Source organism: Pelecanus crispus, chromosome 11 (genome assembly GCF_030463565.1).
Source record: "Pelecanus crispus isolate bPelCri1 chromosome 11, bPelCri1.pri, whole genome shotgun sequence".
In the NCBI taxonomy this organism is placed as follows: Eukaryota; Metazoa; Chordata; class Aves; order Pelecaniformes; family Pelecanidae; genus Pelecanus; species Pelecanus crispus.
Genome location: NC_134653.1, coordinates 29,599,979 through 29,625,171, shown reverse-complemented (window position 1 = coordinate 29,625,171; position 25,193 = coordinate 29,599,979).

The window sequence follows — 25,193 nt, the reverse complement described above, 5'->3', positions numbered from 1 at the left end:
GTGTGACAGCAGGCCCCCATAGCTAGTGAGCTGCCGGGAGGGACAAGCTCGCGAGGCAAGGGCAGCCCGACTCAGCAGCGACAGAGACGCACAGCTCCGCCGAGCTCGGCAAGTCCTCCCTGCTTTTCCTATGCTGTTCTTTTGCAAAGCTGTTTCCAATATTGTAATTGAATGCTTAACTGTTACACTGATGGAATAAATTAGACTGAACCTTTTATCCTGAAATCTTCTCTGTAAGAAAGAGACATCTGAGGGCTCTGGCATGCTGACAGGTATTCCCTTCCCTTGGGGCTGACAGGGGGGTCACAGATGTCCCCGGCTGACGCCAGCCAGCTCAGGGTGTCAGCGCTCCGGCGCTCAAGCATGTCCCTCACCCGCGGGAAGGACTAGTCTGGCATGGGCATGGCCTGGCTGCGGGGAGGGATCGCCTTTGGCAAGGGATCACTAGCATTTCTCTGGCAAGTGCGAGAGCGATGCAAAGCAGCCTGCGCGGCGTTGCGCCAGGTCTGCAACATGATGGGAATTAGCCGAATAATTGCTCTGGGCCTCGGCATGCCCTGGCCACCCAGAGGTGCAGTATTGGGCAGGAGCTCTGCTCCAGCCACACCTGGGAGGCTCTGCCACATCCCTGCCGGCAGCACGGGCAGGCAGGGGCAGGCAGAGCTGCCTGCAGCAGCAGACCCGCTGTCTGCCACCCGGATGAGATGGGCTGGATCCCAGACTGGCCTGCGCTGAGACCGGCCTTGCTAGTCCAAACCAAGGTGCAGCACTGGTGTCAAAATACACAGGCAAGCTGACGTGCTGTGTCCTTGTTTCGTATTCAAAGGTAGATCTGCTGATGCTGGAGCTAAAGAAAAAAAAGTATTCAAATTAGCAATCAGTGCAAATGATTGCTCTTCCATTCCCATCCCTGTTCTGAAATAGGAGCTCCAGTCTCTCTGCACATAAACAGCAAACACACACTCAGCATCTGATACCAAAGAAGGCTACCGACACCGTGAAAAGAACAGGGAGAAGGTACTGCAGAGTGGGAGCTGCCATCTGGGCTTGCATCTGCGAGTGTTTGGCAAGGCGCATATGGAGGATCCTTTTCTCTGCCTCATATTTGGCCCTGGAAACTGGGGGATGATGAAATGAAGAAACAGCTCTGCCTGGGGTGCGGCCACTCTTCGGCCCCACTGTTAGTCCCAAGCCCACAGAGGCTCCCGCTGACCAGCACCGATGGAGGTGCCAGGTCAGACACCGCGGGGACGTTGGCTGTCGATACGTCTCCTCTGCCGTCGCTGGCAAACGGTGCCGTGCACACCTGCCAGGAGGACAGCTGCGTGATGCTGGTACACGGCGAGCCGTCCTGCTTGTGAGTGCTCCTGACTGATGCAACAATGAGACCCAAAACCTCGCAGGGCAGGACGAATTATGCACTTTGCTGTGGAGTACTGGCATCAGGTCATGCATCCTCACCTTCAGGTTCTCTTGAGTCTGTGCTTGGATTTGCCCATGAAGTGACAACTGACTTCAAAGTGACAAAGGAAACAAGAGCATGTCTGACTGGCAAGAACAAGAATATTATAGGAATAAGGAAACTTGATGACAATGGCAGGAGGAGCTTGAACTCTGCAGAAGAAATAAGGGGAATTCATTGAAGCAGGTCCCTGCACGCAGTGAGGTCTTTTCTCCAGGTCAAGAGCTGGAGCCAAGCTACAGGTTGAATGTGCATGTGCTGATAACAGGGGAGGTCTGTGCAGAAGCCAAATGTGTCTTAAAACATACATAGGAAATAACAACGGCATAAAAATACTTGAGAGTTCTCCTTTCCTTCTCCAAGGATGACATTTTTGGCACGCTCTGTTTAAGTCACACATAACCTAAACTCCTCCCTTTTCTCTTACCCTATTCATCCCTGATGAAGTTGGGATCTTGGGTCCTTTTTCACAGTTACTCTCTGGCACCAAAGAGGCACTTTTGAAGCGGAAAAGAATGAAGGACCATCGAGGGTGGAGTCTAGGCAGCATGGGCAAGAACTCCTGCAGACACTAACTGCCCACAGGACTTAACATCTACCTTTCCACCGAATGGCCATGGGGCTGATTCAGTGATAACGAGCTATCATTGGAATTAGTCTCCACTATCTCCTTTTGCCTCATCAGCAAGAGGTAGATTAGGGACAGCTCTGGAGAGAGAGTGGGAGAATATTTTCTGGTTTAATGTACAATACACAGTGGTTATCCAGTGCCTCGGACTTCCAGAAATACATACGATTATTCCCTTGCATAGGAAGGCGTGTGTTTGACTGTCTCTCTCTGAATTTAGCTCCTGCCTTTTCGGCACATGGGTTCTGGTGACTGTGCTAATGTCCCAGTATGAGGAGCTGATTTCCCCAGCTTTCTCCTGCGGAACTCCCAGGGTTTCTGCCTTCTCCTTCAGAGCTCACTCCTCAGTGTAAGGGCAGGGAAATGGGGAGAAACCCATTACATCCAACCTACAGCATCCTCAGCATCAAGAAAATGATTCAAAATGTAAATCCTTGGGGAGGCAGAAGCCTGAACAGGCAGAGCAGCAGAAGGCTAAGAGGCAATGGTGACACAAATCAAAGAGGGAGTTTGAGCCTCTTTGGTGTTTGGCTGAACTGAGAAAGGAATCGGCCCCTGGACAAAAAAGCAGTGTGTTTGCTGGGCCATGTGCTTGGGGAGCAGAGGAGAACGCCTCACTCAGCCAAGCAAAACTGCAGCACCTTGACACATCTCGTATATTCGCAGCATTTTGCGAGTCTAATTGAGTGCAGAAGCAGAAATGATGGAGTACAACTGAGGACTTGGAGGCTGGCTGTCCACAAAAGCTTCCTCAGAGCTGGATTGTTCAGACAGAGGAATGATCTCATGAGCAGATGGGAGAGAGGCTTTGCTTCTTCCACAGAAATCTGGGCTAAAGCAGACATGAGAAAATGAAGCACAGAAAACTATTGTGCTCGAGTGTGAGAATGGAGCCAGCAGCCGACCAAGCGAAGGTGGGAGGGGGGGGTCTGCTCCCCCGCTCCCCAGCAGCAGTCACAGAAATGGTCAGGCAATGGAGCCCACAGCCTTCAACTTGGCTGTAAACCTGGCATGTACATTTGGAGGGGGATCTCCCCTGGGCACCGCGTCCACTTGGTGATGAGCACTGGCAAAGGAGCGCATCAGAGGTGCCACCTCCTGAGCTACAGGACACGCTCATGGGAGGCTCAGGGATGCTGCTGTGCGCAACAGACAGGGAAGAGGAGGTTTGTAGACAGCAAAAGTGGGGTTTTTTTCTTCTTTTAAATAAGGTTAATTATTTATTCATGCACAAAACACAGGTTATTGTTTGCTAAACAAATCTGTGCGCCAGTCTGTGTGCATCTCTCCGTATGTGCCAAACGCCCTGTTTCAAAACAAGTTGTGTCTCAGTTAGTTCGTAACTCTCTGCACTGGGCTGGGCTCTGTCTCAGGCCCTTGGAGGGTCACATCCCATCCCGAGGGGGCTACAGGCGAGGAGACTGAGCAGGGGAGGGAAGAGACCCGCGTCCCAGACCTGGGGACAAGCGGGGACCTGCCAGCCATTGTGCCACAGCTGCCACCATCCTGCAACACCAAGACCCCAGCACATCGCAGCAGTGATGGGGCAGGAAGGGTCCTGCAGGGAGAGCTCTGCCTTTCCAGCTCTGGCTGATCTGATCCATGAAATCATTTCAGAAACAAGTTCAGGAATACCGGCACTAGGAGACTGCATCTCTGCAGGAGCCCAGGCAACAAACTAAAGCCTCACAGGGTTTTGTTATCACAACACCACACTGTTAAATGTCCTAAGCAATCTTTTTTTAAGGAAAACAAGTCTTTAGAAACAGAGGTGACCCTAGAAGTGATAAGTGAAGAGGTGCACCTGAAAGTCTGTTATCAGCTATTTGTGCCTGGCTCTGCCTCAGATTTCTCATTTCGATGTGACGGCAGCTGAAAATTGGATAGATACTGACTTCACCTCAAACAAGACTTTCTCTTTTTGTCTTCAAGGGCAACTTAAGTGCTTTACCCTCTGAGGTCGTAGAGAATCGCAGGATGCTAGAAAAGGAGCGTTCTGGAGAGGGAATCATAGTGCTGCTGTGCAGTGTATTTTGATAATTAAACTACACAGTAAAGTAAGCGTGAGGGAGGCTGGAAAAGCACAAGTTTCAGGAGGCTTGTTTGTTCTTAAAATCAGGTGTTGATGAGGTTTTCCTTGCTAACAAAAAGCAGGTTTAATTTCCAGCACCGGTGACTGTTTCGAAACAATGTTCTGTCACCACCGCTGCCTCCAGCCCTGGCCCCACGTCTGCAGATGGACACTGGCCCAGGCAAGTGGCAAGCTCGTGGGGCTGTCTCCGGCACCACTGAGGTCTCATCCTTGGGAGACACTTGCTGGGAAAGGGAAGGGAGGAAAAGACAAAGGGCAGAGAGTCACGAGTGTAGAGCTCTGGCACGGGGGTCTCAGCCTCAAGAGCCAACTCCTCCACCTACAGCCAAGTGGGGAATGAACCGGGGTCCGTTCCGCCCCCACCACAAAGAGTGAGGGCAGAGGAGCAAGGACAGAGAAGGGACCAGAGGGATGCTGGGACAAGGGGACATGGCTGCTTCTAAAGGGGAGATGGTCTGAGGGAGGGTCCAGAGGACAGGCAATTAGAGAAGTAGAGAAGCATCTAACGAGGCAAGGCGTTATTGGGGATGATATTTATACAAGGGCTGAGACATTACTGGGTTAGCTGGGTCCCAGACTAGCATTTCAGCTCCCAGGGGAAAACCTTGAAGTTGGCATGGTGTGACACACAATTTTGTCAGCTTCATCTTATTTTAGAAGCAGCTGTCAATAAAAATGGACAAAGGTATGAATGTCCTTTTGACTGCTACAGCAGAATTCTGCAACATGGCCAGTTAAAATACGAAAGTAACCCTTAGAAACTGTTTCTTGTACCCCTGTGTAACCCTGTGCCTACTGGTTCTAGTGGGTCCAGCATGTGTCAGAGCGATGTGCGTGTGAGCAAACTGATCTGTTCACATGTAGTACATCTGCCTGCAGAAACGCAGAAATCTGGCAAACCCAACTGTCTTGCCAAGTCAGCCAGACAACAGTAAATCCAGCTGAGCTCTCTGAATTAACAGTTTAATTCTTTAGGAAACAGTACGATAAATACTTCAAAGAGTTCCTAAACACAAGCATCTTTTACTTAGACTCACATAAGCAATATGATAATTCGGATTAAATCACACAGACACCTATGCACATTTATCTTTCTTATTTCTGCTTACAAACCCTTTGCACGTGAGCGGTGTTCTCTAAAAGACCAGTATCCCAAGCCTGCTCACTTCTTTTCTTTCTCTGAAGCACTGAGCTAAAACTTTTCTCGGACAGCCTGTTTCTTTATTTTCTGACTATTCTTTGTGTTTCCCAGGATCTCCTTGCTGTGACCACAAGCCATTCCCTCCCTGTCTGCTCCTGCCCATGTTCAGCACTCGTACCCCAGCACCTGGGTTCTTGCCCAGCCCCAGGGAAGCTCAGCATCCTCAGTCCCTGCAGGAAGGTTCAGTTTGCCCTGGATACCAGGAAAAGCAACAACCACAAATGCCAAGTAGAAGTTCAGTCTGACAGAAGGAGTCAGAGGAAAAGGGAGTCCCTGACACCAGGCAGAACTGGTAAAACTGCATGTTCTGCTCAAACTGTTGCATCCCCTGAAAGCAAACGCAGGTGACAACCTACACAGCCCTTAGAGACTCCCTTAGTCGAGAGCTGGAGTGCTCTCCCCATATGAATACACCTCGTATCTTACTTCAATTCTGAGCAGGTTAGAAAGCAGGTTGTGCCACACAGACTTCCCAGCACCCAGTGACAAAGTCATCTGCCCCAAATTCTTCATTTCCCAGTGTTTTTACTAATAATAAGTGAGTGTTATCCGTTCAGGAACGGTGGGGGAAGGGGAAGGCTGTCACAGATCTTCGACAGCGGGTGTCTGGGAATGCTGTCATTGAAGAGGCAAGCAGAGGAGCAAGGGCACCATAAACAGAGACCCCAAACAGCACCGTGACAGAGAATGCAACCGGCATGGTGGGAACACGCCTTTGCTTTCCCTCTGCCTCATTTCAGCATCTTTCCAGAGCAAACCTTATCCTCATCTACCCTGATCTTGGAAATAAGCATTGACAGTTGCTTAGGAGAGAGAGAGGGATGCAGTGTACCACTTGGGCATCTCCAGCCATGCAGCCACCAAGAAGGTCCCTTTCCAGAGCCACCTCAAGCAGGAGCCGGCGAGCTGCTGCAGCTCCTGGGGAGGAGGAGAGCCAGGAGCCTCCATCAGGTGGTAAATACAGCAATTGCTTTATCAGCTGAGCTAAAATGCTCACCCAGGCTGACAGCTTCCCTTGATTTTTAATATTTCATCAGGAAAATTCTTGTTTAGGGGAGTTCATTTGTTGCTGGAATGCCAATATTTTCAAGAGGAGAACATCAATAGAGGCATGTAATTTGGTTTTCATCTGTGCTGGGGCAAGGTGGGGTAGACTGGACGCACTTCCCAGCCCGCTCCAGCCACAGGGAAGAGTGGGAGGGAGTGAGCAGGAGCAGTGGCACAGGAGAAGGGAGCAGAGCCCCTTGCACAGGCACCCAGGGCTGAGCTCCAGTTTTGGGACCCTGAGCCTCCCGCCTGGCACCTGCCCCTGCCCAGCACCTTGCCGGCTCCCAGCAGAGTGTCCATGGTCACCACCTCCTCCTCCTCCACTACAGCCCTGGAACAGGAACAGGGAGGCAGCATCGTGCAGAGAGGAACAGTCGTTCCCCAGAAACCTGTTTACTTTTCAAAGTCCGGTTACCACAGCAACACGATACAACTATTTAGCTGAAATCTTTCTCTCCCCCTTTCTCGGCTTAAGCTCTGTAGTAAGAGTGCAGATTCTGAATCAACACATTTTTTCAGTCAATGTTTTTGTCTGTTTTTTCCTATAAACACACATCAAATACAATGTGCGAAACTCAGACGTGCTAAGTGGGAAAGCTGAGTTTTATAGACTCATCCTGTGCTAGCGTAAATGGTGAAAACTTCCTGCGGGAGTAGCAGCTGGGAAGCAGCGCAGTTACAGATGTGCTCAGTCGCAGGCTCCCGGACGTTTCATAGGCAGAGGAAGCCCCACTAAAGCAGGGCCCTGAGTAAACCCCAAAAGCCTTGGGCTGGCTCCAGCGAGGCGCACACAGCCGCTCTTCTGCCTGGATCTAGGGCTGTAGCAGGAACTGGAGCTGGCTCCTACAGCCGGAGGGAGGGGATCCCACCTGGAGCATCCCGGCACTGCTGGAGAGCCAAAACACACAGCTGCCGCTGGCAGCCATGGGGGACCAGGGGTGACAGGCGTGTGTGGAGCCTGTAGCTGCCCTGGGACAGAAGGACACCCATGTGTCCTGCCCAGGGACCGTCTCTGGTGCCCAGCTCATGGACCAGCATGCTCGGCAGCAGCCAGCACCTCCCAGATTCCCCAGGAGACCTCAGCTCTACAAAAGCCAAACCACCAACAGGGACCTGACCTTGATTACCACATTACCCAAGCAGAGGATGCAGAAGGGAAAACAAACCACTGCAGGACCTGACCCTGCAGCATTCACCTGAATGCCATCTTTTCCAGGAGAGCAGCTCCCTTTCTCCCAGCAAAGTCACCTCTCCCCAGCAACCCCTAAGAGCCATATCCAGTCGCAGTATCTGAAACGCTGCCTGTGTTCACGATGCAAAGAGGGGTGGACACTGAGCGATACTTCAGGATACTGCAGAAATGTTTCCCAAACACACACTGGGCTTGAAAGACTATCAACTCTGTTCCACCACTTTCTGTAAGACTGGTTCCAAACAAGACCAAAACCTCCCTGGTCCCACTTCACTATATAATGAGTTGTCTATTTTCCCCAATACTTCGGCAGGATTTTTTTTCCTTTAATACCAACAGCTGACACATTACTAATAAAAGGAAGAGTTCACAGAACAAACTTCAGTGCATTAATTATTGAGGAATATAATCCAAATTTATTTAATTAATTAATAATAAGTCATAGGGGTATTTTAATAATGAAATACTTCTAGTTGTGTTTCAATAATTATGGCTGGCTTTCATAATTACATTGCTGCAGTGAAAATAAAATCAAAATCAATTAAGTGGCAGCAATTCTGTCCCAAGAGTGCCCTGTGCAACTCTATCTAGATCAGGTTTAAGAGGACACAGTGAAAATCAATGTTGGTTTAAGCTTCCAGTATGCAACTAGTTCTCTGCTCCACTGTTGAAAAGAAGTTAGGGTTCCCCTGTGTATAGCTGCTTCAGGAGATGAGGAGTAGCTCTCCTTAGAAGAATCTGGGAGCAGACTCAGGGCTTAGACAATCTCTCCCAACCAGGGGCAGCCTGCCTCCACTGCAGCGTGGTGTTGGGATGGTTTGAGCCATGTCCCTGCAGGCACCCAAGCAGACGGGCTCCATCCTCACCCTCTCCCTTTCACCTGTGCACTTAGTGCTCCCACCCCAGCAGGACTCCCTGCCATGCCAATCCCCCCTCTCCCTGTTCCCTCCAAAACAACGTAGTTGGATTTTGTTTCATTTTATGACTTCAGAGGTCACATTTGCCAAGTTTCTTTTCTGCAAGCAGGAGGATTAGAAGTTTCCTTTTAAAGAAAACCTACAGCTTCTCATAGCCATTGATTTCAGGAACTGAAGATGGTAATTCTGCTGGGGCTGTTGCCCTTGGCTTTGGTGAGTGCCAAGACCCCAGGGCACTGGAGGGAGAGAGCCAAAGAGAGACCACACTGCTCATTCCTACACCATCTTTGTTTGTTTAGAGATAACACTCCCAGAGTATTTTTCCAAAAGGGCAGATGAAGTGTTTGTATCTCCCTCCCATCCCAGGGAACCTTTATCCCACCTTCCAGCTCAGCTGCTGAACTCGGAAAACAGCTGGGTTTCTTTAACCTTTTTAATCTCAAGAAAGAGTGTTTGGAACTGGAAAGAGCTCCCAATTCAGCTTGTTGAGTCAAGTTGCCATTTCCAGCAGCTGGGATCCTTCCCAAAGGTTGCTGAGCACCACAGCTGGGCTGGAGGGAAAACGCAGCCTTTCCTTCAGCTGCTCCAGCAGCCCCAGCAGCTGAGCTCCACAAAGAAACTTCCCTGTTTCTCCCAGCATCTGGCTACCAGGCTCTGCAGGCAGCTGGAACCCCAGTCCCTCAGTTGGGGTAGGTGACACCCATGTCCCAACGCTCACCTCCACAAGCCCAGCCATATTTCAAAGCACCAAGTGGGTCCTGCCCCAGAGAAGCCCAGCTGTGGGATGGAGGTTTGAGGTCCAATGCCAGCACCCCAATCACAGCCAGCACTCCAGGATGCACAAAAAAGGAGATGGCACTGAGCCCCCTCCTTGAGCAGCACAGCCGCGCTGGGGGTACTCTGGCAACAGACAGAACAAACAGATGGAGTTGAAAAGTTTACCAGGAAAGAAAAGGCTGGGCATCCTTCTTTCTGCATTTTGGGGGGGATTTCTAAGTCACTGTGCTCAGGTGAGCCTTTTCTGCTTGATGCAGTTGACTTGCCCCTGTTGCAAGATGAGTTGAGCTTCGTGGTTCCCTCACTGAAGAGCAGTGTGCTCTGTGTCTGCCTGCCTTCCCTTTACATCAGGCTGAGGATGCACCACCTGATCTCCCTCTCTTTGTGGGGAGAAAGCTCCCTCAGCAGCTGCCAGTCTTGTTTATGGTTCTCGCATCTTTAAACATATACCTGCTAGACATCTGGCTGCTCCCCACTGAGGGCATTTGAAGAATATTCCCTTCCCCAAAATACATTGCAGCCAGGAGTCTCCAGGCAGCGGTTTCTGTGACCTGGAGGTCTCGCACAGAAATAGCCTAGAAGCAGCACAGTAATAGGGGGCTTCCCAAAATAGGAAGGGACAGCGATTTTCAGCATCAAAGATTAAGAGCCTTAAAATAGAAAAGGGAAAATTCAAGTAAAACATTAGGGCAAAGTATTCATAAGCAAGAGGTCAGTCGGGCAATAGAATAATTTATCCAGAGAGATGTCATCACCAGAGGCTTGAGCACAAATGAGATTTGACACTTGGAGAAGTAGGGACAAGGGGCTCCAGTGCTGGTGTGAAAAACGGGTTTGTGCCTAAGGAAATCTGCAAGCCAGTGATGGGAAAGCGTTGGGTGTTGCTGCTCTCCCTGATGTCTGTGACATTTTCTGCACTGCTTTAGCAGCACTGCAGACTGCATCTAGCTCAGGAAAGTTGCAGATATGGCTTCACAGAAAAAAATTAATGACACATTGGTATTTGTGTCCTGTGCAATTTAAGGAGAGACCGGTTTTACCTGTGAGTTAATCACCACCATGTAATTATGCATTCAGCATGCAAATTCCCATCACATGCAAAACCACCGCAGCGGTGTACCTTGATGCCACAGTAACACTGCTTGTGAGCGCTCATATTTTGCATCATAAATGGAATATAATGCACTCTGCTTTATGGCAGAGATGATTACTGAACAAATACCCGTAATTCTGTCCTCTTAACTGCAGTGCAGGTCACCCTTGTTCTTTAGCTAGGGTAGCAGCCAGGAACTCCTGTCAGCAGGGAGGCTTGACTCTAATCCTGTGAGAAAATGCATAAGAAATCAACCTAAACCAGCTTAAACTTGGGGTTTGCTTTACCATAGCTTTTGCAATTATACTCAGAGGATCCAAAACATTCACACTGAAGAACTCACATACTTTTGCAAGCAAATATAGTGGCTAGTTAAGTAAAAAATGGGCTTCAATTTCTGAGCTTATATTTGTTACTTAAAAAGCGGCATATCAGTTATTACTTCACGGTGTACTGCTTTGAGCTACTATTCAAACCATGTAGACTATCCTCTAAATTACCTACTACTTCTTCTAGCTCCTTAATTAAAACTGTGTCCCATAAGAAGATCTGATGCAAGAACACATCATACAGAAATACTATACAGCTACACACTCACAAATGCTTATTCAACCCCCAAACACAGCTGTGAGAAGAAACCTTCGAAGGCTCTTGCCCTGAGCCAAATCCAGAGACGTTCAGCACCTGTAGTCAGCCCAGAAAATGGGTAAATAATTCTGCATCATTTGCAAATGGTTGCCCAGCCACATGCAGGACCCTGTAAATATTCAGAGGGTACAAGATGTTCATCAATAAACCCTGCCAACAGGGGGGAACCCACAAAAGGATCAAAGAGCAACAGTGGCATCCCAAAGGTCCCCTGACTATAGGAAGGGCAGGAGGTAGCCCCAGGCTGGCAAGTACTTCATGCTACTTTGCAGCCAGCCTTCAACCTTCCTTCCACAAGTGCCACAGCCACTGCAGCAAGAGCTGAGGTGGACAGTGGGGATGGAGAAACTCTGCAAAATCATTTCTTGCTGAAATGCCTCCAGCCAGTTGGATGCATCCTCTCTGCCATGGGAGACTCAGACCAGGTTAGTTTTGCTGCAAGCACTTCCCGAGATTACATCAGTCAAGTTTGCTGCCAGAAAAGCAGGGTCCTGCCTCTGCAGCCACCACCTCTGTCTGGGTCCAGCAGCCCCAGTCCCGCAGCCCCTCAGCCCATTTTCTCAGCTCATGCTGTTTCAGAAGCAGGCGCATGCTATTAATGGCATGGCACGCAGCACTGTAAATCACACACAGCATTCCCAATTTTATGTTGCCCTGCAGGTACTGGAGCGTACAAGCATCTCTGCTGATACCAGGAGAACAATATGCAAAATGAGAGTTGGTTCCCTCGCAGATTTGTGTAGATGGAGACAGCACAGACCCAAGGCAGAGCAGGGAAAAGCCTGTAAGGACTGAGCGCAGCCCCCAGCTCCTGAGCTGCCCCGTGGTGCCTGACAACACGTGGCTCCGTGCACACTGGCTCTGTTTGCAACTCCACGCCACACTGGATTATCCAGGGGGAGGAAATGGGGCGGGGGTTAATGCCCATTTTCCCCCTTCCTCTAGCTCTGCTTCTCCATTCTGTCTTGCCGCAATTGGTTGTCCTTAAATAGACTGAAGTGCTGTTCAGTAGGTCAATCCATTTCATCAAGTCATTCAGCTTGACCTTTTGCAATGCACAGCAGTGCAATTTATACTGCAAGTTAGAGTGCCGCTAAGCATTGCACTCATCCAATTCCTAGCCAGGAGAAAATGAGGAAGGTAAGAGCCCGTGGCAGATTGTTCTAACCGCTGATTAGCGGGGGGGTCCTTGTCACAGACCCAGTGGTGAAGTGCCATCAGTACTCACAGCACTACAGGAAAGAAAGAGCAGCAGGACTGTATGATCCTGCCATCGCTCCCTTGCTCCCATGAGAAGTGACTCCCAGAAGAGGCCCTTACCCCAAGGGTGTTGAGAGTCCTCCAGGCTCCAGCACATGGTGCTGCGGCTCCCAGTCGGCTGTTCTGCCCACACAGCACAAGCACTGGCCTCCAGCGGGAGCTCCCACTGCCACGGGGACCAGGACACAAGGGAAATGCAGGCATGGCCCCGAGGTCACTGCATATTGATGGCCCCCAGCTCCCACCAAACTCACATATGCTGCTTAAGCTCAGCTGGTGAAAGACAGGCAGGGGAAGGTCCCTCTCATCATCTTTTCTAAATGACACAGGGAACAACATTGCTTCTCAAAACATGAATTGCTTCTCTATGAGTGCAGTCTTTGCATAAGAAGCAAAATTCCAGTTGGATGTAGGGAGCAGTCCTTCACTGCAAGAGTGGTCCAGTGGTGAAGCAGGGGCCATGGAATCTCCATTCCTGGAAATAGTCACAACTCATCTCAAAAAGGACGGGGACATTCTGCTTTAGCTGTGAAGTTGGATCTAACTTCAAAGCCAATCCTCCTTTGAGCAGGACCATGCATCTCAGTGGGATAAAGTATGCCACTGTGCCACCTGCAAGCAAGCAGCCTCTATTGGTGGTGGATCCTCCGAAGGCACCAGCTCTGCTCCTCCTTTGCTATCACACTGGAAGGAGTCCGTGTACAGATAATTGATGCATCTTTAACTTGCAAATGCGACACAAACTTCCCTCAGGAACGTCTAATTCACATTTTAAGTAACAAAAGGGCTCAAATCCCTTTCTTGCCTACTTAGTCATGCTGCATTTACTATAAGCAAGATGAAATGCTAAGCTCAGGGAAGATCAGAGAGAAATTGTATGATTTCCACATTATAGGATAATTCCATGCCTGACTTACCCAAATGTGCGAGATGAGACACCACACTCAGACAATGTTCACTGTGCAGAGCTGAACTCTGGATCTCAGAGTCAAAGGAGAACGGAGCAAGGGGGGGGAAGCTGGATGAGCACAAGAATAATAGGTGGGGTCTTGGAGCACTGAGGCACAAATGAGAGCAGTGGAAAGGCACCAAGATTCTGGAGCCTGGCTGCAGCACCAGAAGAGCAGTGCTTTGCACAAAGAGAAATACTTTGGAGGGACAGGAGGGACTGGCCACATCTTGGATAAGCAACCCCTTCGAGGTGAGCTCATGCACATGAAATGCCCTCACTACCCCTTGCAGCCCACCTCCCATGCCAGCTCCGCTCCCCTCCACTACCAGCTGTTGGCAGAGGGGTCCCCATCTCCAAGCATCGCCCACCACCGCACAGGCAGGAGCTGGCAGAGTACAACAGCGCAGCTGCCAGCTGCAGTCCTCTGGCAACCATTTCTTTGTATATTAAGTTCTTTATTTTTAAAGTGTGTCTAGCCCTCTGCACCACGGCAGGTGCTGTTTTCATGGCCTCCTAACCAACCACTTCAGGTATTTACCTGCTCTGCAAGGTCAGGATGCTGCTTTTCCTTCCCACCCCTTCCATTTTCTTTTGTTAATCAAACTGAATTTTATCTCAAAACAGAGCATCTTTCCAGAACAGAAGGCTCAAATGCTTCATTTTGACAAAGTTGAAACCAAGCCTTTGTTTTGCCAAAAATATCCCTTTCACTTTTTATTTTGTCCCACTAGTCACCAGATTAAATCCAAATTAACAAATATTGTCACTCATCCCAGAACTATATTTTTGGAAAGCAAACTATTTGTTAAAAAAATATCACCCTGCTCTTGCCAGTCAGCCACATGCACACAAGGAGGGATCGGGAGCCTTTCCCAGCCCTTTACTCACCACCCACCCAGAGCACACCTCTGCCCATTCTCCCAGGCAGGTAAAGCCCCAACAAGGTCTCATTGCCCTTCCTACCTCTCAGTATCACTTGCCGCTCTTGAAGTCACTGCTATTTATCTTACCACCCTATGATTGGTGAGTGTATATTTATTACAGCTGTTTCTCCCATGACTCTCCACCATGATTGTCTCTCTAGGAGCTCTCCTGCAGCCCCCAGCTGCTAAAGCTGCTTCTCCAGACCAAGACTGGCCATGGTGAGCCTAGCATCCAGCCCCTGTGGGAAGCACCTTCCACCTGAGAAGACCCCAGGAGGACCTGGCAGAGATCATGGGAGGAGCGATTGCCAGTGCCCAGGCTTGCTCCCATGGAGAAGCGGCTGTTGGGGCTCCTGGCCAGGGAATGGTGTCCATGCCACTGGCCATCAGCCTCCAAAGCCTCTGCATAAGAGACACTCGTAGCCACTTATCTTGCAGCCCAGCACAATTTAATTATCAACTTGGAAGCTGTCCAGCAAAGCATAAAAAGTCAACCCATTCCGGTTGTTTAGGTATATCATTGCCCTGCTAATTGAGTTTGATGGGAATTTCAAGACGACTTTACAATATTTTCCTTAAGTGTTCTTACCTTTAACTCTTCCTCATTCTGTGTGTTGCTCATGGCAGAGGAAGGGCGGGAGGAAGACCTCCCCCCATTCTCAGGCTTGGAATAGCAGCTAGTATCTAGGGAGATAAGTCCTTACTGAGCCACGTCTCTCTCCCTGAGAGCCAGTTCTCATTTAAAGAGCATTTCTCTGGGCATTAACTCATGCTGAACTACAATAACAGCCCCCAATTCGTGTCTGCTGCAGAGGAGGCTGTGCACGAGGATTTCCACTAGTGCCAGATATGGAGCCCAGCCTCAGTAATGCAATGGAGCCAGAGAATGAGACAAACAACTCACAAGCAATGCTCTCCTACCTCACCCCAAATCATTTCACCTCCAGGAAAAATTCACCCTGCTATGATATTCAGATCAATGCTGAGAGCCCCAGCTGTAACCAGAGAGCCCAGATCCTTATCTCTGCAAGCCAGAAGCTGTGGGAAGCAGCAGTATAAAGGGCGCTTTGTGAGGGTGGCACCATTCCCACAGTGCCTGCACAGCCCTGGATGCTGCCCTGCAGCACCTGCACCCTCCCAAGCTTTGGGGTCCAGCTCTCAGTGCAGGCAGCAAACAAGGCAGCCTCCAGCGGGGGCAGGCGTAGGGGAGCATCCCGGGAAAGGGGTGTAGGTTTTCTGGAAACAGAATCTGTAAGAGAGAGAGTCCGTAAATATTGTCTATACCATTGTTGTTATTTAAACTCTTAAGGTGCGATAAGGCTAAGAAAACAAGCAGAATCACTGAATTTGTATGAAAAAACCTTCAGGGCCTCTGCCCAGCCTACAATATCCATTGTGCAGGAGTCATTTGGGCTCAGCAGAAGAGGCTTTCATTAACCAAAAGTCTCAGCAGCGACTGATGTGCCAGTAAGGCCAATGGGACAAAACAAGATCTATTTCTTCCTGAAAATCCTGCAAAGAGCCCTGTTGGCCAGTTCCAGCTCCCACTCATGCTGTGGCCCCAGGCAGGGCAGGAACAGCATTGCTGCAAACTCCTGACACTCCCCACTAGTTATCTCTGCAGGGACCCTCCCACAGCCAGGCAGCACGCTCTTAACTATGCCCACTTCCACACTTTTTAGCAAGACCAGAGCTATCTGGGAAAGCCTAAGCTTTTTGCTCTCATCCATGTCTGTCTAACACCACCCTTCATCTGTCCCTTCAGCTGGAGCATGAGTCTATACACTCAGGCCTGTACACCCATTGCACAGCTTAGTGTGATGCTGCTGCAGACAGGCAAGACTGGAGCGGATGGAGACAGCAGCTCACACAGCTCAGTCTTCAGTAATGCACTTACCAAGGCAACCCAAATCATGAACAAAATCCTGGAGGTTTTCAGAACCGGCAGCCTTAGCTCCAGCAGACCGGTGCACAGCACTGCCCCATGCTCGCGCCTGCAGAGTCTGGTACGCCCTGGAAGCTCACACTTGACATGATCTCATTTCTCATCCTCCCAGCTCTGGGAATTGCTGGATCTCGCTACAACTGCCCCACGTTCCACTGTCCCTGTGCTTTCTGGGGATGCAACTCTACTGGTCAATCCAAACTGCATCGCCAGTATGGAGGTATCATTTCATCAGTGACAAGCTGTCCAGAGCTCAGTCACCTGAGAACTGCTCCAGATGCCCACTTCATCCCAGTACTACTGGAGAGCACTTCTGGACAAGAATCTAAGCTCAGGATGGGACACGTCATCTAATACCAGAAATGATGTCATTACCAATGTCTGCAGCTGCAAAACCAGCTGCCTTCTTTCCCCTGGAAGGAGAGGGGGAAATGGTGTCCACCAAGATCTCCACAAGCAGAAAGCACGGCTGAGAAGCTGACCTATCTTATGGGATGTTGCTCAGAGAAATCTGCTTTTTGCTTCAGGGCAGGTCCCCTCTCCTGTCCCCAGAAGCCTGGTCTTACCTTGGGCTTTATCCTTGTATTTCACCCTTTGGAGACTTGCCTATAAATCAGCCTCCTGCAAATGCATGCAGGAACGGAACAAAAGGAAAGTTTTAAAAAAAACACCAAGTCATTTCTGGCTGGGGGGTTTCCTCCATGCCTGCAGTGAGGTGAGGGTTGACACACAGTGGCTCGGCCCGGCTCAGGGTGCCTGCACCCCAGAACGAAACCAGGCTGGCAGCAAGCAGCTGCAGCCACCAACCCAGTTCCAGCCTTTGCTGGTCAGTCCCTTGCTCAGATTTTGTTTTTCAGCTAAGTACGATGGAGTTTCAGATCTCCCCAGCTATCAGTCACTGGTCTTTGATTCGCACTGCTTACCCAGCATGCAGGCCACACCATCCCACATGCCAGGCACCCACAGATGATCCGGGAGTATCTCCCTGCCCGGGCAGCAGCTGGTCCAGCATCCTTCCCCATCGTTTGGTTGCTGGGCCCAGGAACGGTGCCAGCGTGACGGTATTTGCCGTGACGTCTACTCTTCATCCACACCAGCTCCCAGACACTGGAGCAAGAGACACTTTTCACATCAGGAGCGATGGCAGAGGCACACGTAATCCTCACTGGCACCAGATTCTCCATTTCTTGTTTGAATGATGCTGCCACAAACATTTATTGTCACAAAAGAGGTTATTCAAACACAAGCAATTAGGCAACTATATTAGCATATTTTTCATTGTAATATTACAACAAAGGGTATATTCCTCCCAGTGAATGTATTTATAGGCTTTTGGAGCTAATATTTGTTTAAATGATTAATATGTTTTTCAAATACATGTGACAAGTGTGGCAGAAATATTTTTATCTCTGCAAACAATGTTCTGAAAGGCAAGAGCTCATGAGTCTCCAGGAGGGCTGTTTTCCAGGTTCAACAGAGTTTTTCAAGACATACAAATTAAATTTTTATCATAATGAATTCCAAGAGAAGGGCTTTCTGCAAGGAATGTTTAGAAGTAGATTGAGGCTGCGAGACCTCCGCCCCAGCCGAGATACCTTCCTGTACAGCATGTTCCCAAAGAGCCCCTGGATTATCTCTACAGTTAGATTGCTGTCTTCATTCAAAGTGCATACAATACTCTTACTTTGATAAGAAAATCCCGATATACTGAAGGTTAAAAGCAAGGCTCAGGGCAGTCCTGTGTGTCACAATTTTTTAACCAACACTTTACATTTACTGAGCACCTTTCACACTAAGGAACATGGGATTTTAATCAAAATTCTGGTGTGTGGTTGGCAGGAGTCAACTTCCCACATCCAAGTTACATGTTCCTTTCACTGGATAAGTGCATCCCTCAAACCTGAGTGATCTGCAAACTCCCTCTCTCTGTCTTTGCTTGCAAAACAAAAGCAAAAGCAGAGACAGAAGTAAATTCAAAAAGTGTAATTTTGACACATCTGAAGCTGGAAGGCTACTGCTGGAGGGAGCAGAGCTGTGAGATTATGGTGCTGAGCCACTGAGAGCCTGGACCAGACATCAGAGATGGACCAGCAACCCCCTCGCTGCCCTGCCTGGATTGGGACGAGCTGATCATTTCTGACCAACCTGCCCTTCTGCAGCTGGTATTTTCCCACCTAATTACTTTATGTTAAAATTGGTCAGACCCCTCTCCCTGATTTTAGGTGAGAAGGGACAGGGCCAGAGCAGGGCGCCGTGAAATGCTGCTGTTTATTTAATACCCTTCACAAAAGTTTGGAAAAGTTATGAATAAGCCTCTTAATTCCAGCGGGTCCCATGGACAGTCCCCTGATGGTGCTGTTTATTGACTCGTGTGTTTGCCCCATCACCTCTCATCCCACTTCTCCAAAGCACGCTGGTTTTGGGGATGGGCTGGCTACAGCAGATCCAGATGGGACAGCAGCCTCATGTACCTGCAGTGTCTCTCCAAACATTAAAAGCTGTGTTTTTTCCCCACTGACATTCCCCATGCCCTCAGCAGCTTTCTACAGCTGGAAGAATAAAGCTGACATTAACAGAAGAGTATAATATGGCTATGATCAATACTATGAGTGAAACCTCAGCCCGTGATTTTTCTGCCAATTCTAGTCATCTCCCTCCTTTCCTTTTAAATGACAACTGAGATGTTATTTACATTGTACTCAGCTGTATGAGGAAGTGGAGTCTAAAGAGGAATATATTAACACCACCTGTGGAACCAAAATAACAATCATCTGCAGAGGAAGCCGGGCTGTGGGGCTTCAGCCTGACGTCTCTGTTTGGGAACAGCGAACATAAACTCTGCCTGGGTTTCAGAGCCGGGTCCTGCATTTCTGGGATAAACCCTCTGTGAAGTGCAGGGAAGAGCCGCCAAGGAAGGTCTCTGGTGGCAAACCCTGCAGCCAGGGTCCCACCGTGCACAGGGGTGCTTGTCCCCCAGGCTGGACACTCCGGGTGATGTGGTCTGTCACACGCTCAAACCAAACCGTGCCATAGACATTTTCTCTGTGTAGTTTTTACCCCAAGGGCTTGAACTCAGAGCCCTGGAACCCCTCCAGCTCTGCTGGAGCTGCTGCTCTCCAGGGCTGAAGGCAGTAGACATTCGTTAGTGCAGTTTTGAGGGATTCCTCAGACTTTTACAATGACTTGGAACAAAAAGACGTAATCAGTGTTTGGGATGTTGAAAAGAGTAAATGCAGGCTCTGTCTATGTAAGGAGAAACACGGGATAAAAGATACAGAAAAGCTCGGGGACAGGCCCAAGCTCCAGGCTTTGGGAAAAAATCCCTACTTGCCTGGTCCTGAAGTGACCATGCCTTCTCTTTTGTGCAGGTCTTCCAGGACACCTTTGTCTTTGATGGGCTACAGAGGGACATTTTGACACGTTGTCTTTCCAATTAATTATTTCTCATGAAGGACAATATGACTGCCATTACTGTTTTCACTTTGCATCTATCTAATGCCAAGTCCGGTATGATTTAAGATCAACTGGCTCCATCCTCCCCAGGACTGCTCCACGCAGTCACAGCCAGGCAGCAGGCAGGGTCGGTGTCTCTGTGATTCAGAGAGGACCTCAAAGGGCTTTCCAGCCAGGATCCTTCTCCCCTGAGAAACATGATGGCATCCTCTGAGACCCCTTTGAGCCACCACAATGGTCTTAGTGTCAGAAATCCCCCCTGGCAGTGGGCAGGTCCCAGCAGGATACAGCTTCTGGCAGAGCAATTCATCCAGCTCTGGAGAAGAGGAGGCTCTTGGAAGCAGCAACCTGAGATATCGGCACCGGAGAGTGGTTCCTGCCCCTGCCTGAGCCCACCTGCAACTCCCTCACCTCCTCGTGACTCAACAGTCTGAGTTTCCAGTGCGGCAGAGCTTCTCTTGCAAAGAACAACCATGAACGTTGATGAAATCCTTACAACAACTGACACCTTGCAGCCACGCTGGAAATGTGGTTTTCCACCATTTCTGCTATCTGCAGCAAGAGTAAACTCACAGACAAATTCATGACCCTGGATTCTTTTGAAAATTCTCCAAATAGAGACTTAAAAATGCATGGCTTTACTCAAGATCACCCTGTTTGTGTTGGTATGAGGCCAAAATCCATGAAAAATAGCATGTATGCCAAAAAAATCAATTTTATATAATAAATACAGATCATTTGGATGTTTCTTGCCAAAAACAATGCAAACATATACATCCTTCATGATTCTTATCAGAGCACAGCTGAATCTTTAATACACTCTACTGACAAGCTACTAAAAGGCAAGAACATGCTGTTTAACCACCACTGATCAATGGTTAAAGTTTCTTCATTTTCGTCCACTACAATGGCTTTTAACACTCAAAATTATGAAATTCAGGTTATTGCAAAAATTAATAAACCAGAACCCAAAGATTGATTCTAACCAAAAACCTATTTTCAATGAAGAAACATAGGATCTGGTAGCAATATATATATTTAGCAGCACTGAAATTGTTTTATGTTGCTGCAAAAATGTTTACCAAGGAGTAGCTGGTCTGAGTTCCACATTCCCAATGATCTCATGTATTTAAGGTACCCGAGCATGTCAGGGCGCTCTGTAGCATCCTGTGCCATTTTCTGGAACACAAACATGTTGCTGCAAATAGTTTAAATTCTCTATTACGACCTAGGTGGAATAAATAAAATATTCCATCTGCCTAATGTGACATGCAGATCAGACCCCTGTGGGTAATACTGGAGTTTGCAAAGGTGCATATGGGATGCTCCAGCAAATTTAATAAATGTAAAGAAGGTTGTTTTATTTTTTAAAATAACCTTTATGTTATCCTTGCTATAAATTATGTAAGAAGATGCTATTGAAAATGTGACACACATGCTCACACACATACACAGGGGAAAGCCAGCACTCAGCCCTACAGCATCGCACCAGGCGCTGCGGAAGATCCGTCTGTTTGCAGTGGCTCAGACCTGGCTGCAGCAGGAACAGGATCGGTGCTCCAGACGCCCGGCTCTGCAAGGACCGCGTTTTCCCAGCTGCCCACACTCTGCTGGGCTGCGCAAGGAGACGCTTTGTTTAAGGTATGAAACGCTCTGTTTCCTTTCACAGTTGGCATTTGTAGGCTGTGGCAGAGACACAGCCTCTGAGGACTGCAGAGCTGTTCGCTAAGGCCCCTCTAATACTGGAGCAATTCCTATTTATAGCTGTCCTTCAGTAAAATGTCCCTTGGGCTGTCATTCACACTGAACATTTGCTGTGCCCCCCCAAGACCCCCCACAGCTCCCTTCCCCTCCGGAGGCAGCCGACCCCCGATCCCAGGTTGTTCCCACTCTTGCTGTCGCTTGAACTTCACACGAGGACGGAGGCTGCTGCACGCAGGGTTGCACCGGGAGCGGTGCAGGTGCACAACCGGGCTCTGCTCCGTTCCAACGCCGTTCAGTGATCGCCCGCGTGCGTCAGTGCACTCTCTGTGTATGAATTACGGGTCTCAGAAATGTACACACCAAACTTAGGGACTGTTTGGAAAAAAAGGCTTCTCCACTCCATTTAAAACACCCAAATTACAATCTCTAACACTGAACAAAACCCCTTTTCAGTGCCTCAGTGCCTGTAGGGCTGTTCCTGTGTTGTATGGCAGAGCTGAAGGTACAGGATATAATTTCAGTTCATCTCCAGAAACTCAGATAAAATACAAACATGTAACTATATTAAGCAGCACCTTTCAACTGTGCTTACAGAAAGCAGCCTCTGGTGTGGTTCAAGTCTGACAGTGCACACATGCAGAAAGCGAGAGAACATGCTCTGTCCTGAAACCCCCCAGCTCACCACCACGCACCCTGTCAGGAAGGAGGCTTCTCCCCAAGCGTCCTATTGCCATTAGGCAGCAATCAAAGAAAGCAGCGGTAATGAAAGCCCCAGAGCTCGTCCTGGTCAATGCCCATGTCAGGGGCAGGCTGCTCTGTGTCTCCCCGGTTGCAGCAGTTTCCCCAGCGCTGCGAGGTGCGGAGGTGCGGAGGCTCGGAGGTGCAGCCTGCACCGACACAGCTCCTGCCATTTCCCAGAGTTTCACAAGCCTGTGTTTTCTGCAGCATCTCACTTGTTGATTCCTCACCTGAAAAGCTGGCAATGCTAAAAGGGCCTGGCTTATAGAATCATAGAATCATAGAATCGTTTAGGTTGGAAAAGACCTTTAAGATCATCCAGTCCAACCATTAACCCACACTACCAAGTCTACTCTAAGCCAGTCAAGGGTAGACTAGACTAAACCAGGTCCCGAAGTGCCACATCTACCCGTTTTTTGAACACTTCCAGGGATGGGGACTCCACCACCTCTCTGGGCAGCCTGTTCCAATGGACAGCCTGTTCCAATGAAGTCCTTGAAGTCCTTTTAATTCACCTGCAGAGGATGTCCACTGAGGTCCAAGCACTGGAGCTACACCCTGACCTGACCTGGCTCAGGTGTGCATTTTCCCCATCTCTCCCACTCCTGGTAACTCCCTGCTGCAGGAGCACACACAGGGACCAAGGCACCTCAGGTACAATTTCCTCCAGCTTTCGAGGGGAAAATAAATAAATAAATAAATCAGGATTATTTTTCCAGAGTTGAAAACATTATACTGAGAAATTATTTCCTCTCAATTAGGGAAAAGTAAATGGTCTTCCCCACCACCACCCGGCTGGGGCAGCGCTGTTCCCCCACACACTGCTGACTGGTGGGTAGTTCCTTCTGTGCAAGCGGAGCCGAAAAAGCTGTTTGAACACGGCTCTGGGTAGTTTGAGTCTTTTTATTTTCCTTATTTTTTAAAGCATCACTAATAGTTGGAGAGGCTGTATTTCACAGCAAAGTTTGCAAGAACTATAAGGGAGCATGTAACTGCTGGTGGTGGTGCCTAATGAAGTGTGTTTGAAATATTGAAGTATATGGTAAACCATTATGTAAATTAAATTCATTGATAGCTCTGCTATGAAATCGCTCTGGTAGCAGAATAGTAGATAAACATGGAGCTTAGAAGGTGTCATTTATTCATCCTTAAAATGGTTCCAAGTTTCTAGTGATTCATTATCATTCAGCAGAAAACAAAGAGAACATTAGTTTCACAACTAAACTCAAAAGAACGGCTCTTGGATTCTGCAAACACCGATGCCATACTGAGGTTTTCAGATGCTGTGACTTTTGCCAAGCCAGGTCTTTTCTCTTCTCCTCTGCAGGTCCTGCCTTTTCCAGCTGCAAGGGGAAATGCATCCTAGGGCTGACCAAGCCCAGGAGGGACTAGAGGAGTACGTGTGGGAAGAGCATAAAGCGTGAGACCAAAGGTTCCTGCCGCTGCCCGTTGCTGGCATTTGCTTCCTGGCGACCAGCACAGTCAACACCTAACGATGGAAATGTCTTTTGTGCTCCCTCCGCTGTCACCCCCTGATTCACAGCTTCTCCCAGGCAGGGACCGTGCAGCGTCAATGCTGGTCGGCTTCTTGCTTCTAGTGGAGACACGTGAAGCAAGGCTGGGTCAGCCCTTTCTGCTGTGGCCATGGTAGTTTGTACATTCACCATTTCCAGCATTACTTGAATCTTTGTAAAGAATTGCAGGTAAAGATGCTCCTGCAGGGCTCTGCTGCAGAGCAACAGCTGAGGGCACGGATCAGGGCATCCCACCTGGGAGCCTGGCGTGAGCCGCTGTGGCCACAAGAAGGACATCACCACCACCACTGTCCCCATGGCCCTGTAGACCCGGTGCAGGCACACGCTGCCCCTGGCCACGGGAGCAGGGTGGGCACTGGCGTCCCTGCGGTGCAGGGTGAGAGCGGGCGGGCGCGAGGGGTTAATGCTCCCGCAGCCGCCAGCCAAGCATGCTGGGAAGGAGACAACCCGCTGCTCTGAAACTAATTTTACAGCTTAACTCCTATCAAATATCCTGGGCCCCCCTCAAAAACCCTCTTTGAGAGGAGTGCTCCTAACCCGATGGAAAACCCGTGGTGTGTTTTGATTGGCAAGGTTTCTGCCAGACGGTGGGAGTTATAAATAAACATCTCAGCGGGGCCTGGAAAAGTCCAGCTCATTTTGCCAGCCCGAGACGGCGTGAGTGCCTCTCCACGGGCTCGGTCCCTCACTGGAGCCCCTCCATCCCATTACATAAGCCCCAAACAGGACATTACTGCATGTGTGTGAACAACTCGTGTTACAGGAACAGCAACTCCTATTCACCGCGAAAATTGCTGTAGCTCTCAAAAGGCCCCTATTCTCACAGCCTGGAGGCTGAAGCCTGAAAAGCTGAGGGAGCTGCCATTTGCATGACCAGGGACAAAATACAGCTCAGACCCTTGCACCCGTTGCTCCTCGCTGGTAGCTCTGTGCAGGAGCTGGAGCTGCAAGGTGCAGACCGAGGGGTGTCCCGCCTGCCCACACGGCCCCTGCCGACAGCCGTCTGGATCCGGGTGCACGGCCCCGGCGTGAGCCCCAGAGAGCCAGGCGGCCTCTCCGCCGGGAGCGATAGCAGGGCTGTGTGCCGATCAGTGGCACCCCTCCGTCCCAGCCACGCAGCCCCATGGGGCAGCCAGCCCACCCAGCCGATGACCGGCAGTGGGTCACTCCCCAGGGACCGTCCCCATGCTGGCATTCAGTCAGATTGATGGGGTGAGCGCTGCAGCGCGAGGCTGTGCTGGGCACCGGGTCTCCCGTGATGGATGGGGACTCAGCTCAGTGCTGCGCCTGCCTCAGCCATCCTGGAATGACGTGCCCCCTCCACCCGCACCATGCCTGCTATGGCCTCAGGGAGACCAATGGGAGCGGGGACACAGGCATGCGCAGAGTTGTGCTCCTCCTTTCTGCCAGGACTAGGTGCCCTGGCTCATGGACGTGGCCAGCTGGCCCCCAGGGCATTCCCCACACACCGGGCAGGGACACTGTGTTGGGTCTAGCAGAGCTGCTCTGGGACGGGGACGTTCCCATCACGCAGCTCCGCAGCATCACGACGTCCCCCCAGGCCCTCGGTGCCTTCCTTGTCCCACGCTCCCAACGTCCCTGGCCAAGCCAGGCCACGGGCAGCTG